This window comes from Triticum urartu, chromosome 5 (assembly GCF_003073215.2).
Source record: "Triticum urartu cultivar G1812 chromosome 5, Tu2.1, whole genome shotgun sequence".
In the NCBI taxonomy this organism is placed as follows: Eukaryota; Viridiplantae; Streptophyta; class Magnoliopsida; order Poales; family Poaceae; genus Triticum; species Triticum urartu.
The window spans coordinates 554,853,019-554,869,030 of record NC_053026.1 but is presented as its reverse complement, the minus strand read 5'-3'; the positions used below and the strand labels follow the sequence as shown (position 1 = coordinate 554,869,030).

The 16,012-nt window shown below is 46.6% G+C and overlaps 2 pseudogenes; both read right to left on the bottom strand.

Moving 5' to 3' along the window:
- Positions 1–2,002: 2,002 nt before the first annotated feature.
- Positions 2,003–4,214, bottom strand: LOC125505986 (annotated as a pseudogene).
- A 1,491-nt stretch (positions 4,215–5,705) lies between these two features.
- Positions 5,706–8,112, bottom strand: LOC125510646 (annotated as a pseudogene).
- Between the last annotated feature and the right edge of the window lie 7,900 nt (positions 8,113–16,012).

Below are 16,012 nucleotides of genomic sequence, written 5' to 3'. Positions count from 1 at the left end.
TACAACTCTGCTAGCAACTACATCTGACCTACACAACACACCCCCTCCATTGTGTGTCGAATGTCAATAAACCCATATCTATCATTTGTAACAAACGTATAGAAACTTGGGGGGGGGGGGGGCGTTGCCCCCTAGCTTCGGAGGAAACTCCGAAGAAAATTTTATTTGAAGAGCTGACATTGTGACTATCAAAATTTGTTTTGTTCCAGATAAAATTCACCTCTACATGGTCATTCATGGAAAAATAGGGTCTAGATGAGCACTCACGACCACTCCAACAACTATTTGATTCTTCATGTTAGGCCGATCCGTGCCTGGGATGAGGATAAACTGCCTCTCATGAGGACTGCATTTGTTCATCTTGTTATTCTGACGAATTGATTGTGTTTTCCAGGCAGCTTCGAGGTCGTGGTAGCCAGCTACTGTGCCTCACACCCTTATTGGCCGGCATCGCGATGGCCGACATGAAGGTCGATTACTTGAAGCCACCGTCGGCGCACGTCCTGCCGTCTGGCATGTTTCGCCACCTTGGCGTGCTGCACAATGCAGATCTGCCACGCCACATAGTGCACAACCATTCTGTGCGTCAAGTCGTCGCGTGTAATTTGCAACTCTGCATTGAAGACAGCCACCCGATCTAGGGCGAGGACCCTCACAAAGACCTTTCGATGGACACCACAATCCACAGAAGGTCCGCCTTGTATACAGTTTGGACTCTTCATACATCATAGTCGCTAGAGTTTAAAACTTTGAGACATTTAGTGAAATTACAAAAAATTGGGAGTGAATTCAACAACACACTCAAAATACTGCAATCCATATGGAATTCTGATATATCTAGATGGCAACGTATATCTTCGATCGGTGTTCCGACGAGCATGGACAGGTAAATTTATATATCTCATTATCAGAATATTCAAGGTGCAAGCATTTATTTTGTTATCACTATATTCAAGATAATACTAATATATTCAACTACATGGATGTGTCTGGCTCTTTTGTTTTTGATTTTATGCTCTCGTGGAATGGTAAAGATTTGAATCGTCCAGTTTGCACAATGAGTATTCTCTGTTGCATATTTTTAGACCTTCCATGTGAAATATCCGTGCTAACTATATATATTGTTTATGCAAGATGGTTATGAGTTAAGGAAGAAATTTTATTATACTTGCTCAAATATTGTGCGTATGAACCTAAACATAACAGTTCTGATATTGAGAATATCTTAAGCCCATCAAGTAGATATTAATTCATTACAGATTCTTAGTTGGATCATTGCTCCCTATGTACTTACAGATTATTAGTTGGATCATTGCTTTCAATTATTACCTGATTGTTACTAGCCATTTTTTGTATGCATGTGAAATTTAACATGCATTATATTTATATATAACTTCAACAAAATATTTCAAATGGCCGTGGCAACGCACGTGCGTTCTAGTAGTTATTCTAACACGCAGGAAGATCATGCCTTGAGCCTTGTGGACCATTTCACTAGTTTTTTTTGTTGCTACTATATCAAACCATTATTTTTTGTTGCTACTCCCTCCGTTCCATATTAGTTGTCGCTAAACGGATATATCTAGCACCGAAATATGTCTACATACATCCGTTTCCGCGACAACTAATATGGAAAGGAGGGAGTATATATCTAAGCTGTTTGACTTTACTTTTGAGACCTTCTACAGTACATCAAGTCAATTTGGGCCGTTCATTTCTATGGTTTGAAGGGCCCAGATGAATCAATACTACACATAGTTTTGGGTAGTATATTTACTGATTAAGGGCATTTTGGGTACTTCAATGCTTATTGACAAAGGAAGCTGACGGCCTTAGATTCGTTCCCCAAGCTGGAATGTGCCGTGACACATCGATGTAGAAATGCTAACGTCGCTTGTAAACTCATCGCCGGCCGGATACACAATCACCTCACGCACGTATGCAACAAGAACACACATACACACACGAGATGTTTGTTGATGGTCACAAACACATATTATCCCTGTGATTTTCTTTATTGCATGAACTCACAGTGTGATTACAAGCTGGCCGGTGGCGACGAGTAGAGCTCCGCGAGGGCAGGATCGAAGATGGGCACCCGATGTTTTCCGTCACATTTCTGCCATGCCATCAGGTGGCGCCGCGTCGCACGAGCCAGGCGGATCGACCAAGACGACGTTGAGCCACGACTCCCATGCACCAGTCAAGCGGCAGCGCCGACGTGTAAGCAGTCCACCAGATCGCCGTTCTCACCCACCTGGCTACAGAGGCCCGTCCGTCCGGGAATACTAATCTCCTCCTGCTGAATCGTGAGTGGATGCAACGGCTGCATGTGTGTAGACCTGAACATCGAACTCGATGAACACGAGCTTGGCGGCAGAGCGGGAGGAGAGCTGAGGAGACGCAGTGGGGGCTAGCGACGACCGTGAAATAGGAGGAGGCGAGGTCGTGGGGCAGCCTAATATGAAATTACCAAGCTGCCCTCAATCTAAATTCAGCGTTGAATCATATTAACCGTTGGATCTGCTTAATACTACCCCTTAAATTCGGTAGTATGATGTACCGTAAAAACTCTCTTACTTTTTGTATATCAACGTAGATGTTCGGAGCCGTCCGATGTCTGGTGTCGTGATCACACGATGATGGGATGGGATCCCACCTCTCCGAGCAAGTTCACAAGCTTGAGAAGGCACTGATGCGAGGACCCTCCCTCTGCAATGCTCGCACAAGCCTTGTCCTTCCACGTCGCAGCCCTCGCCTTGACCCCCTGGTCGCCGAGCAGCCGCACCACCTTGCTCTCGATCTCCTCCTTGGTGATGACCCCTCGCTCGTCTCGGCAAAGCTTGATGCCGGTGCCCCACACGTTGCACACATAGCTTTGGTTGGCGAACTGGTCAGCGAAGTACGGCCAGCACAGGAACGGCACGCCGTGCAGCATGCCTTCCATGGTCGAGTTCCACCCGCAGTGCGACACGAAACAGGCGGCGGCAGGGTGCGAGAGCACGCGCTGCTGCGGCGCCCAGCCAACGACCAGCCTCTTGCCCTCGACGCGGCGCTTGAACGCGTCAAACCAACCTTTTATGGCTCCGGTGGTGAAATTTGGCCGGACGACCCACAGGAACGGTTGGCCGGAGAGTGCGAGCCCGTGGGCAAGCTCTTGGAACTGCCCGCGTCCAAATGCCCGAGCTCCCGAAGGCGACGTAGACGACGGAGCAGGGGGCCTGCGCGTCGAGCCAGGCGAGGCAGGTGAGGTCTTCGGGCAGGAAATGTCTGGCCGGCCTCGACGTCGGCGCTACCAGTGGGCCGAGCGGCAGCGCGTTCGGGAGCAGAGCCCGAGCGTCAGGTTCCATCTCCATGGAAGTGTTGCATATGATCGTCTCAGCTAGCGGCATCAACCGGTTGGTCCTGATGACGTTTTGGATATTGGTTCTCCTCCTCTCAGGCATGCTGCCCAGGCTGACAAGGGATCTCGGCCGCGTCAACGGGCGGCATCAGTTGGACCCTCTCGTTCCTCTTCACGTTCCCTGCGTAACGTACGTGGTGTCCATGTTCATGGTGTACAGTCCACATACCAAGAAAAGACCAGGAAACCAACGAGTTACATGAAAATGGAAATTTTGATTTGCTCTTACCACTTTCATTAAGAACGTCGTCCTCGATCAGCTTTGGGAGCTTCAACCTGAGCGTGAACACGGCTGCAGAGTACGTAGAGAACAAGGCGACAGGGACACCCGCCGTGGTGGCCAGCTCCAGCGCCCAGCTCATGGACACGTCCACTATCATCCACTTCGTCTTCCTTGACCTGATCATCTCCTCGAGGCGGCCGGACATGGCGGCCGGCAGTCCCTTGACCAGCCCGCCGATGTCCGTATGGTCGTAGCCAGGCCCCAGGCCGTCTGGAATGGAGAGCATGTGAACTCCTCCTGGGATTGCTCCGTCCTCTTCCAAGGCTTGGAGGACGCGGCCGTGGTTGAACTCGGTGTTCACGAAGTCGATCTCGAAGCCGTGCTCGGCGAGCTTGCGGGACAGCTCCATGAGCGGGATGACGTGGCTCTGTGCAGGAAAGGGCAGCACCATGACACGAGGTTGAGCTTGAGCAGTAGCAGCAGCCATTGAGCTAGGTTGTTCGCGCTAGGATAGAGTATGCCTTGACAAATTTGCAAGAGCAAAGTTTGTCACTCTCAGCGCCTTTTCCTGTTAAAAAAGTTTGTCACTCTCCCTGTGGACGAGGACGACAGGGTTGCCCACACATGTGCATATATAAGTGTCTGCCAGACTAATTGATGTTGCATCAGGGATTGCATCAGCTCATCTCTAGTCAACTGACCACATGTTTGTCTTCTTCAAAGAAAAGGTTATCCGGGTAATGACTCATATGATCCTGTTGATAAAATTTTATGTGGAGTGGAGTGTGGACCAAGTTGTTGTCTCTATCATGTTGGAATATGTATATATTTCAGTTGTTAGGGATTGTTCGAAATTAGATAGGAATTCTTTCCATCTTATCTTTAGGAGGCTTTTTACCCACGAGGCTCAATACAACACACAACCCATTGTGTTGAGTCTCTCACCTTTAATCCTCTTACAATTTGATCTCCTTATTTTGGAAAAAAGATGACTGTAGCTGAATTTTGTACCCGCAACCGCAACTAATCACTGGAATGTAAATGATTTGTGTGTTGGCTCATGGAGCTTTGTTGCGGTGGCCAGCCAAGTGTTGTGGCTGGTGGCCTTCTTCGGTGACATCGCGGCATGCGGGGTCAGCGCAATCTACAACACACATTACTTGTCCTGCTTTTGCGGCCATGATGTCCCGTGCCATCCAAGTGTGCAACGTCGTGTTCTTCATATGGATCCTCGGCTCCGGGAAGACGGTGGACAAGCTGCCACCGTCCAAAGGCAAATGGTGCCGCCGGCTGCACTTGGCCAACATCGATAGGGAGGGGGCTCCGTGCTATATTTGTTCAATAGTTGTTTAACATTGAGCGCGTGTCTCTTATAATTATTATTTATATTATATAATTACATATACATGATAAATTCATAAACGAGTAACAAACAGCGGCTACAACAAGACGATCGAAAGAAGAACACCTAAAACCTAACAGCGCGAGCACACGGGATCCGCAAATACTAACAACTGATGCGAGCACACAGAATCCACAAAAGACTACACGAGCCACGAAGCAGAACCAACTGCTAAATACTCAAATAGGAACAAAATCTACAACACAAACGCACGAACACACTACTACCAACAAACCCCAGACCTAGATCTGGAAGCTGCACAACCACAATCATGAAAAATCGCACGCGTGAAGAGAGAGATAGAGAGAGACAAAAACTAACCAGGGAAGCAGGGAATCGAAGAGAAAGATCAAGATTCACCAGAGAGGGATCTCAAAAACGCAAGGAACCCAAGGGAATCGCCTCGACTCCTTCGCCTCTCGAACACCTCCTCTGCCACTCCGCCCTTTCGAAACAATACCACCCAAATGAAATGGGAAAAAAAAATTCAAAAGGACACACGGGGGAGACTGTAACGGACAGACCCGCAATAAACCCGCGCCGGCCAAAAGAAAACTGCACCAGACCACACCTGACAAAAGAAACCCACGACTGAAAACAACAACTCTCAGCGTGAATCTCAGCGTGAGATCAGGCAGGCACAAACTCGAATGATAGCCGATTAAAAAACACTCGAGTGAAAAATAGCAAATCCGTTTGTTTTTGCGGTGGCCGGCCTGTGCTCCGAGTCGGCCGTTCCGTCAAAACACCTCTCGCGCGAGATCCTTGTCAAGCAGGCCGTGCCATCCATTTTGATAGCGTGTCTCTCTCTAATGATGCAGTTCATAGCCGAGAAGGACTGGTTTCTTCCCCCGTGCATCGGACAGCACAACAGTTTCGAGGTTAAGAAGTAACAATATCAATTGATCATTGTTGTCTTAGCAAGCTGACAAGCTTGAGCAAGTTCCCATGCGAGGACCCTCCCTCCCGGATGCTGCCGCACGCGACCTCCTTCCATGCCGCCGCCCTCGCCTTGACCCCCTCGTCATCACTGAGGAGCCGCGCGACCTTGCTCCGGACCTCCTCCTTTGCGACGACCCCTCGCCCATCTCGCCGGAGCTTGGCGCCGATGCCCCACATGTTGCACACGTAGCTCTGGTTGCAGAACTGGTCGGCGAAGTAGGGCCAGCACAGGAACGGCACGCCGTGCAGCACGCCCTCCACGGTCGAGTTCCACCCGCAGTGCGACACGAAGCAGGCCACGGCTGGTTGGGAGAGCACCCGCTGCTGCGGCGCCCAGCCCACCACCAGCCCCTTCCCCTCCACGCGGCGCTTGAACGCATCGAGGTCGAACTGATCCTGCCCTGCTCCGATGGTTAAGTCTGGCCGAACCTCCCACAGGAACGGCCGGCCGGAGAGCGCGAGCCCGTCAGCGAGCTCTTGGAACTGCGTCGTGTCCAGGAAGCCGGAGCTGCCGAAGGCCACATAGACGACGAAGCCGGGGGCTGTTCGTCGAGCCAGGCGAGGTCCTCGGGCAAGAAGTGTCTGACCGGCCTCGGCGTGGGCGCCACCAGCGGGCCGAGAGGCAGAGCGTTCGGGAGGAGGGCCAGAGCGTCGGGCTCCAACTCCATGGAAGTGTTGCAGATGACCACCTCGGCGAGTGGCCATCGACAGGTTGGTCTTGAGGATGTTCTGGATGTTGTTTCTGCGCCTCTCAGGGGTGCTGGTGCTGGCCAGGATGACCCAGGGGATCTCCGACGCGTCGATGGGCGGCACCATTTGGATCTTCCCCTCCCCCTTTACATTCCCTAAATAGACTCCATATTCTCAGTCAATCTTTGTCAATCTTAACCATATGAAGAAGGCAAACAAGTGCCATGGAAATGTTTGATTTGTTCTTACCACTTCAATCGAGCACACCATCCTCTATCAATCTGGGGAGGTTCATCCTCAGAGCAAACACGGCCGCGAAGTAGGTCGAGAACGAGGCAACACGGGCGCCCGCTGCGGTGGCCACCTACAGCGCCCAGCTCATGGACACATCCACGATCACCCACCTAATCTTCCTGGATCGGATCATCTCCTCGAGGCGGCCGGACATGGCGGCCGGCAGGTCCTCGACAAACTTGCTGATGTCGGCGTGGTCGTCTCCGGGGCCCAGGCCGTCCGGAACGGTGAGCATGTGGATCCCATTAGGAATTGCTCCCTTCTCTGCCATTGCTTCCATGACGAGGTCGTGGTTGAACTCGGTGTTCACGAAGTCCACCTCGAGGCGGTGCTCGGCGAGCTTGCGAGACAGCTCCATGAGCGGGATGACATGGCCCTGCGCGGGGAAGGGTAGCACCATGACACGAGCTTGAGTAGCAGCACCAGCGGCCATTGAGTCCAGGTTGTCTAGGATAGTGTTTGGGCTCAAGAAGTTTGCAAGTTCAAATATGGACACTCCGTGTGGAAAGAGGAAGAAAATCTTATACGACCGGGTCGTATACTTCTGATCTGGAGACCCACTCCATTGGGTGACACCTGGCAGTACGGATCTCGAAGCAGCAAGGTAGCTTCTTCTCTGAAAGTTTGAATCCAAGTTGTGAAATCCGGATTGCCACTGCCGGCCGCCGGTACAGCCGCACACCTCGACGCCGGCGCGGATTTTCCCCTGGTCACAACACGTTGGATGCTTGCTCTCGTCGTTCGCGACCATACTCCTCAACGCCGGCACAATTACGGCGCTTGCTCTTGTCGGTCGCGGCCAGTATTCTGGACGCCGGCGCAACTCTCCTACTCGCCGAGGCCTCAAGGATGCAGCAGCAACTGAACCTGGAGGGAACACATATATTTGCGGTGGTGCTGTAGAACAAGGCCATCTCCTGATCTCCGACATCCACAAGAAAAAGCACAAACCGGCCAACGACCGGTGTTGCTAATCTCCGGTGAGAAACCAACGGGCATCCTCAAGAGAAACTTTTAGCTTGTCGCCTATCTCCGGTGAGATTCGCAGGCTGAAGACCCTCACAACCCCCACCTGCGTTGGTATATAAAAATAATCCTGCCGTGCCAAAGGAAGCTCGCCGCCGTGCGGAATTCTAATCGACACGGGGATTTCGTAGTGGGGAAGAAGACTTTGTTTTTTCTTTTTTGCTTTGAGATTTGTAAATCCACCTGTCAGCTAGTCGATGGGGTCTCCTGAGATGAACGTATGACCAGGTCATACAAGATTTTCGTCAGTGCTTGCGTATTAGAGGGCGTGCACAAAATTATTTGATGTTCGTCAGTGCTTGCGTCAGCAGATTCCAAGTCTGTTGACCATATGCTTATCTTTAATTATGCCCAAGAGATTACCTTGAAAATACTTTTCGGGAAAAACTTCCTGACTATTCATCATCATGGCAGTAGAACGAACATAAGAAATAAAAAATTACATCAAGATCCATAGACGACACAACGACGACTACAAGCACTGAAGTGAGTCAAAGGCATACTGTCATTATCATCCCTGCCTCGCCGGAGCCAGGCATAACCTTTTGTATTAGGCAATTGGAAATTCGTCGTGCTAAGGCCCCATAGGACAAGCGCACCAGAACAACAACTACCGCCGATGAAGAGTATCATAGATCGGAAGGATCCAACCTGAAGACACATTGACGTAGACGAACAAGGACTAAATCCGAGTGGATCCATCAGACAACCACCGACTAAATCCCGCGAGATCCACCAGAGACACATCTCCACACGCCCTCTGACGATGCTAGATGCACCACCGGGATGGTGGCTAGGCGGGGAGAAACTTATTCCATCTTCAAGGAGCCGCCGCCGTCTCGTCCTCCTGAACATAACACAAACCCTAGTAGAACTCAAAGAAACATATAAAAACGAAGCCCTCCCGTCGGCAAGAACCGGGATCCACCTGTTCGGCAGCACCGTCGACGGGAGGCAGAAACTGTCTCGACGAGGCCCTCTTTTAAAGTGGTGTGTGTGGGGTATCGTGTGTGTGTGCTGATCAGTGGTTGTGATGGTTTTTACCCAGTTTTCCATGATTAACTCGAAAGAAAAATAAGAAAAAGAAGAAGAAGAAGAAGAGAACGAGAGAGAGAGAGGGACGTAACGATTTCTAAATCACTTCCAAGAAACCGTCCGGGAAGACTTTAGGGCTAGCTGTAAAAGTGATGAGAAAATCTTGATCTTATGGCCATGGTCAGTAGTTAGTCATGCAGTCACTCTCTAAAAGCAATTAGAGTTAGACCAAGCAGCAACATAAAAGCTTGTTCCCTTGCGCTTTCGAACGGCTGCCTAGAGAGGTTAAATTTCACAATAGCTAATTCATCTGCTCTGTTAATTGTACAAAATTATAGGTCTGATATAGATAGCTTGTCGGGTGTGATCGATACGTGTAGTTTCATGTTCTGTTCTTCTTTTGGCATTCCTAACCATTATAAGCAGTCGCCGATTCAAAGGAGCTTCAAAATGTTAGCTCTGAGAAGGCTGAGCAGCGCCAAATTGGATGCTTTCGTTTAGATGTAGTCCGCTAACCTCTCAATCGGCTTAGGGCATCCGATGACATCAAATGTCCATGGGCGGCAGTCCCAGCCATGCAACCGTGGACACCAAAATGGGAAGAAAATCCTATGCGACCTGGGTCGCACACATCGATGGTGAGACCCTCTCCAGCATAGGACACGTGGCAAAACTAAATCTCAAAGCACGTAGTCGGCGCCGTCCCCGCTGCCTTTGCTGCTCTGCCCGGCGTTCCTTGGTGCCCTTGAAGCCCGCCCTTGAGGCGCTTCTCCGGCTCGCTCGCCGCGGCCGCGACGGCCTCCACCGCCGCCCCGGCTGCCCTCCTCCGTCGTCCACGACCGCCCTCCTCGGCGCCCCAGCATCTCGTCCTGCTCGTTGCGTAGCTCCCCAGCGGCGCTCTGCTCCGTCCATGGCCACCGGCCAGCTCCTCTGCTCCGTTGATGTCCTACAAGATACATGGTGATAGAATGGTGTGACCGAGGGATGGAAGGAATGGGATTATAGATAATTAATTGGAATTGGAGAATTAATTGACTTGCCTTGCCAAGTGTCCTATGCTGGAGAGGGTCTCACGGTCTATGCGTGTGACCTAGGTTGCATAGGATTTTCTTCCCACCAAATGCCACCCCTCAGTTCTTTTTATATTGAAGCTACTGAAGATAATCAAAGATAAGCAGCTCAATTCTTTCATAGATAAATTTTCCAATGCACCAACAATTAAAATATAAACATTACAATCGAAACATCAGGTTTTGAAATAAAATAGGTTAACTTTGAATTCAAATTATCCAAATCGTCCTCATTATCACTGTTTCATTGTCATCTTCGTCCTCATCTAACGAAGACGAATATATGAACTCAGCTCGCCTGAATCCATTGTGTTTCCCACTCAAAATAGAGTTCGGCTATAGTATGACACCTCACGTGCAATCTTTGTCCTGACGCATCAGTTCGAACCGTTCGTGGGGCATTGTACCGGGATTGAAAAGAAACGTCGCGCGTGCTGTAATTTTACTCAAAAATATGATAAAGATATTCTAGAGAAAACATAAAATTTTATTTTGATATGTCGAAGGACATTCTTTTTTTGATAAAGAATACTTTTATTAACTCAAAAATACCAAAACGCCATAGGACAACCTTCTTGTAGCAATTCTCAAGATGAAAAATAATCATTCTAACACGAAGGCAGATCATGACTTGCTCACCACTTCACTATATATAAAACTAAATCTAAGCCGTTTGAGTTTTATTTTTTGTATTTGTCGACGTAGATGTTTGGATCCGTCCGATGTATCGGTGTCATGATTCACGCAATGACGGGATGCCTGCTCTCCCATCGGGATCCCTGCTCTCCCATCGGGATCCCTGCTCTCCCATCGGGATCCCTGCTCTCCTAGCAAATTCACAAGCTTGAGAAGGTACCCATGCGAGGACCCACCCTCTGCAATGCTCGCACATGCCATGTCCTTCCACGTGTCCGCCTTCGCCTTGACCCTCTCGTCACCAAGCAGCCGCGCCACCTTGCTCTCGATCTCCTCCTTCGCCACGACTCCTCGCTCGTCTCAGCGAACCTTCATGCCGGCGCCCCACACATTGCACACTGCTACCTCTTGAGCACTGCGTTGGTTTTCCCTTGAAGAGGAAAGGGTGATGCAGCAAAGTAGCGTAAGTATTTCCCTCGTTTTTTGAGAACCAATGTATCAATCCAGTACGAGGCCACGTACGAGTCCCTCGCACCTACACAAACAAAAAGAATCCTCGCAACCAACGCAATAAAGGGGTTGTGAATCCCTTCACGGTCACTTACGAAAGTGAGTTCCGATAGATATGATAAGATAATATTTTTGGTATTTTTATGATAAAGATGCAAAGTAAATAAAGCAAAATAAAAACGGAAAAAGAAATAGCTTGTTGACGGAAGATTAATCTGATACAAAATAGACCTAGGGCCATAGGTTTCACTAGTGGCTTCTCTCGAGAGCGTAAGTATTATGGTGGGTAAACAAATTACTGTTGAGCAATTGACAGAATTGAGCATAGTTATGAGAATATCTAGATATGATCATGTATATAGGCATCACATCAGAGACAAGTAGACCGACTCCTACCTGCATCTACTACTATTACTCCCCACATCGACCGCTATCCAGCATGAATCTAGAGTATTAAGTTCAAAAGAATAGAGTAACGCCTTAAGTAAGATGACATGATGTAGAGGGATAAACTCATGCAATATGATATAAACCCCATCTTGTTATCCTCGATGGCAACAATATAATACGTGCCTTGCTGCCCCTACTGTCACTGGGAAAGGACACCGCAAGATTGAACCCAAATCTAAGCACTTCTCCCATTACAAGAAAGATCAATCTAGTAGGCCAAACCAAACTGATAATTCGAAGAGACTTGCAAAGATAACCAATCATACGTAAAAGAATTCAGAGAAGATTCAAATATTTTTCATATATAAACTTGATCATAAGCCCACAATTCATCGATCTCAACAAAAACACCGCAAAAGAAGATTACATCGAATAGATCTCCACAAGAGAGGGGGAGAACATTGTATTGAGATTCAAAAAGAGAGAAGAAGCCATCTAGCAAATAACTATGGACCCAAAGGTCTGAAGTAAACTACTCACACATCATCGGAGAGGCTATGATGTTGATGTAGAAGCCCTCCGTGATTGATGCCCCCCCAGCGGAGCTCCGGAAAAGGCCCCAAGATGGGATCACATGGGTACAGAAGGTTGCGGCGATGGAATTAGGTTTTTGGCTCCGTATCTGGTAGTTTGGGGGTACGTAGGTATATATAGGAGGAAGGAGTATGTCGGTGGAGCAACGTGGGCCCCTCGAGGGTGGAGGGCGCGCCTAGGGGGGGGGTAGGCGCGCCCCCTACCTCGTGCCTTCCTGGTTGCTTTCTTGACGCAGGGTCCAAGTCCTTTGGATCACGTTCGTTCCAAAAATCACGTTCCCGAAGGTTTCATTCTGTTTGGACTCCGTTTGTTATTCTTTTTCTGTGAAACTCTGAAGTAGGCAAAAAACGGCAATTCTGGGTTGGGCCTCCGGTTAGTAGGTTAGTCCCAAAAATAATATAAAAGTGGATAATAAAGCCCAATATTGCCCAAAACAGTAGATAATATAGCATGGAGCAATCAAAAATTATAGATACGTTGGAGACGTATCAAGCATCCCCAAGCTTAATTCCTGCTCGTCCTCGAGTAGGTAAATGATAAAAAGAGAATTTTTGATGCGGAGTGCTACTTGGCATAATTTTAATGTAATTCTTCTTAATTGTGGTATGAATATTCAGATCCGAAAGATTCAAGACAAAAGTTCATATTGACATAAAAATGATAATACTTCAAGCATACTAACTAAGCAATTATGTCTTCTCAAAATAACATGGCCAAAGAAAGTTCATCCCTACAAAATCATATAGTTTAGTCATGTTTCATTTTCGTCACACAAGAATGCTCTCATCATGCACAACCCCGATGACAAGCCAAGCAATTGTTTCATACTTTAGTAATCTCAAACCTATAAACTTTCACGCAATATATGAGCGTGAGCCATGGACATAGCACTATGGGTGGAACAGAATATAATGAGGGGGGTTATGTGGAGAAGACAAAAAAGGAGAGAGTCTCACATCAACGAGGCTAATCAATGGGCTATGGAGATGCCCACCGATTGATGTTAATGCAAGGAGTAGGGATTGCCATGCAATGGATGCACTAGAGCTATAAATGTATGAAAGCTCAACAAAAGAAACTAGTGGGTGTGCATCCAACTTGCTTGCTCACGAAGACCTAGGGCACTTGAGGAGGCCCATTGTTGGAATATACAAGCCAAGTTCTATAATGAAAAATTCCCACTAGTATATGAAAGTGATAACATGAGAGACTCTCTACCATGAAGATCATGGTGCTACTTTGAAGCACAAGTGTGGTAAAAGGATAGTAACATTGTCCCTTCTCTCTTTTTCTCTCATTTTTTGGGCCTTTTCATTTTTATGGCCTTTCTCTTTTTTGGGCCTTTCTCTTTTTTTATTCCTCACTTGGGACAATGCTCTAATAATGCTGATCATCACACTTCTATTTATTTACAACTCAATGATTACAACTCGATACTAGAACAAAGATGACTCTATATGAATGCCTCCGGCGGTGTACCGGGATATGCAATGAACCAAGAGTAACATGTATGAAAGAATTATGAATGGTGGCTTTGCCACAAATACTATGTCAACTACATGATCATGCTAAGCAATATGACAATGATGAATGTGTCATGATGAATGGAATGATGGAAAGTTGCATGGCAATATATCTCAGAATGGCTATGGAAATGCCATAATAGGTAGGTATGGTGGTTGTTTTAAGGAAGATATAAGGAGGTTTATCTGTGAAAGAGCGTATCATATCACGGGGTTTGGATGCACCGGCGAAGTTTGCGCCAACTCTCAATGTGAGAAAGGGCAATGCACGGTACCGAAGAGGCTAGCAAGGATGGAAGGGTGAGAGTGCGTATAATCCATGGACTCAACATTAGTCATAAAGAACTCACATACTTATTGCAAAAATCTACAAGTCATCAAAAACCTCGATACTACGCGCATGCTCCTAGGGGGATAGATTGGTAGGAAAAGACCATCGCTCGTCCCCGACCGCCACTCATAAGGAAGACAATCAAATAACACCTCATGTTTCAAATTTGTTGCATAACGTTTACCATACGTGCATGCTACGGGACTTGCAAACTTCAACACAAGTATCTCTCAATTTCACAACTACTCAACTAGCATGACTTTGATATTATTACCTCCATATCTCAAAAAAATCATCAAGCATCAAACTTTTCTTAGTATTCAACACACTCATAAGAAAGTTTTATTATTAATCTTGCATACCAAGCATATTAGGATTTTAAGCAAATTACCATGCTATTAAGACTCTCAAAATAATCTAAGTGAAGCATGAGAGATCAATAATTTCTATAAAACAAATCCACCACCGTGCTCTAAAAGATATAAGTGAAGCACTAGAGCAAAACTATAAAGCTCAAAAGATATAAGTGAAGCACATAGAGCGAAACTATAAAGCTCAAAAGATATAAGTGAAGCACTAGAGCAAAACTATAAAGCTCAAAAGATATAAGTGAAGCACATAGAGTATTCTATCAAATTCCAAATTATGTATGGCTCTCTCAAAAGGTGTGTACAGCAAGGATGATTGTGGTAGACTAACAATCAAAGACTCAAATCATAAAAGATGCTCCAAGCAAAACACATATCATGTGGTGAATAAAAATATAGCTCCAAGTAAAGTTACCGATAGAAGTAGACGAAAGAGGGGATGCCTTCCGGGGCATCCCCAAGCTTTGGCTTTTAGGTGTCCTTATATTATCTTGGGGGTGCCATGGGCATCCCCAAGATTAGGCTCTTGCCACTCCTTGTTCCATAGTCCATCAAATCTTTACCCAAAACTTGAAAACTTCACAACACAAAACTTAATGTAGAAAATCTCGTGAGCTCCGTTAGCGAAAGAAAACAAAAGACCACTTCAAGGTACTGTAATGAACTCATTCTTTATTTATATTGGTGTTAAACCTACTGTATTCCAACTTCTCTATGGATTATAAACTATTTTACGAGCCATAGATTCATCAAAATAAGCAAACAACACACGAAAAACAGAATCTGTCAAAAACAGAACAGTCTGTAGTAATCTGTAGCTAGCGCAAGATCTGGAACCCCAAAAATTCTAAAATAAATTGCTGGACATGAGGAATTTATATATTAATCATATGCAAAAAGAATTAACTAAATATTACTTTCCAAAAAAAAATACAGCAGTTCTCGTGAGCGCTAAAGTTTCTATTTTTTACAGCAAGTTCAACAAGACTTCCCCCAAGTCTTCCCAACGGTTCTACTTGGCACAAACACTAATTAAACACAAAAAACACAACCAAAACAGAGGCTAGATAAGTTATTTATTACTAAACAGGAGCAAAAATCAAGGAATAAAAATAAAATTGGGTTGCCTCCCTACAAGCGCTATCGTTTAACGCCCCTAGCTAGGCATAACAAGCAAGAATAGATCTAGGTATTGCCATATTTGGTAGGCAATTCTTCAATGAGGCATCTATCTCCCTTAGGAATTTCTTTCTTTCTAGTGATTATCAAACTCTTAGGCACAAGATCGAAAAATTCATTTGTAGCAATTGGTTCCTTAATGATAGCAAAAAGATTGGGATGAATACTTATAGATTTAAGATCCGCAGTTTCCTTACTAGATGATTCACCCTTATTTTTAGGAAAATACATAAGCTATTTTAGTAGGAGGACATGGAGTATTCTTTACGGAAGAAAAATCGGTTCCCAAGTTTGTAATGATACCCTCAAGTTTATCGATTCTAGTGGAATCTAGATTTATTTTCTCATTAACTATGGGTTCCTTTTACTTAATATTTTTCAAAGTCATTCCTACCC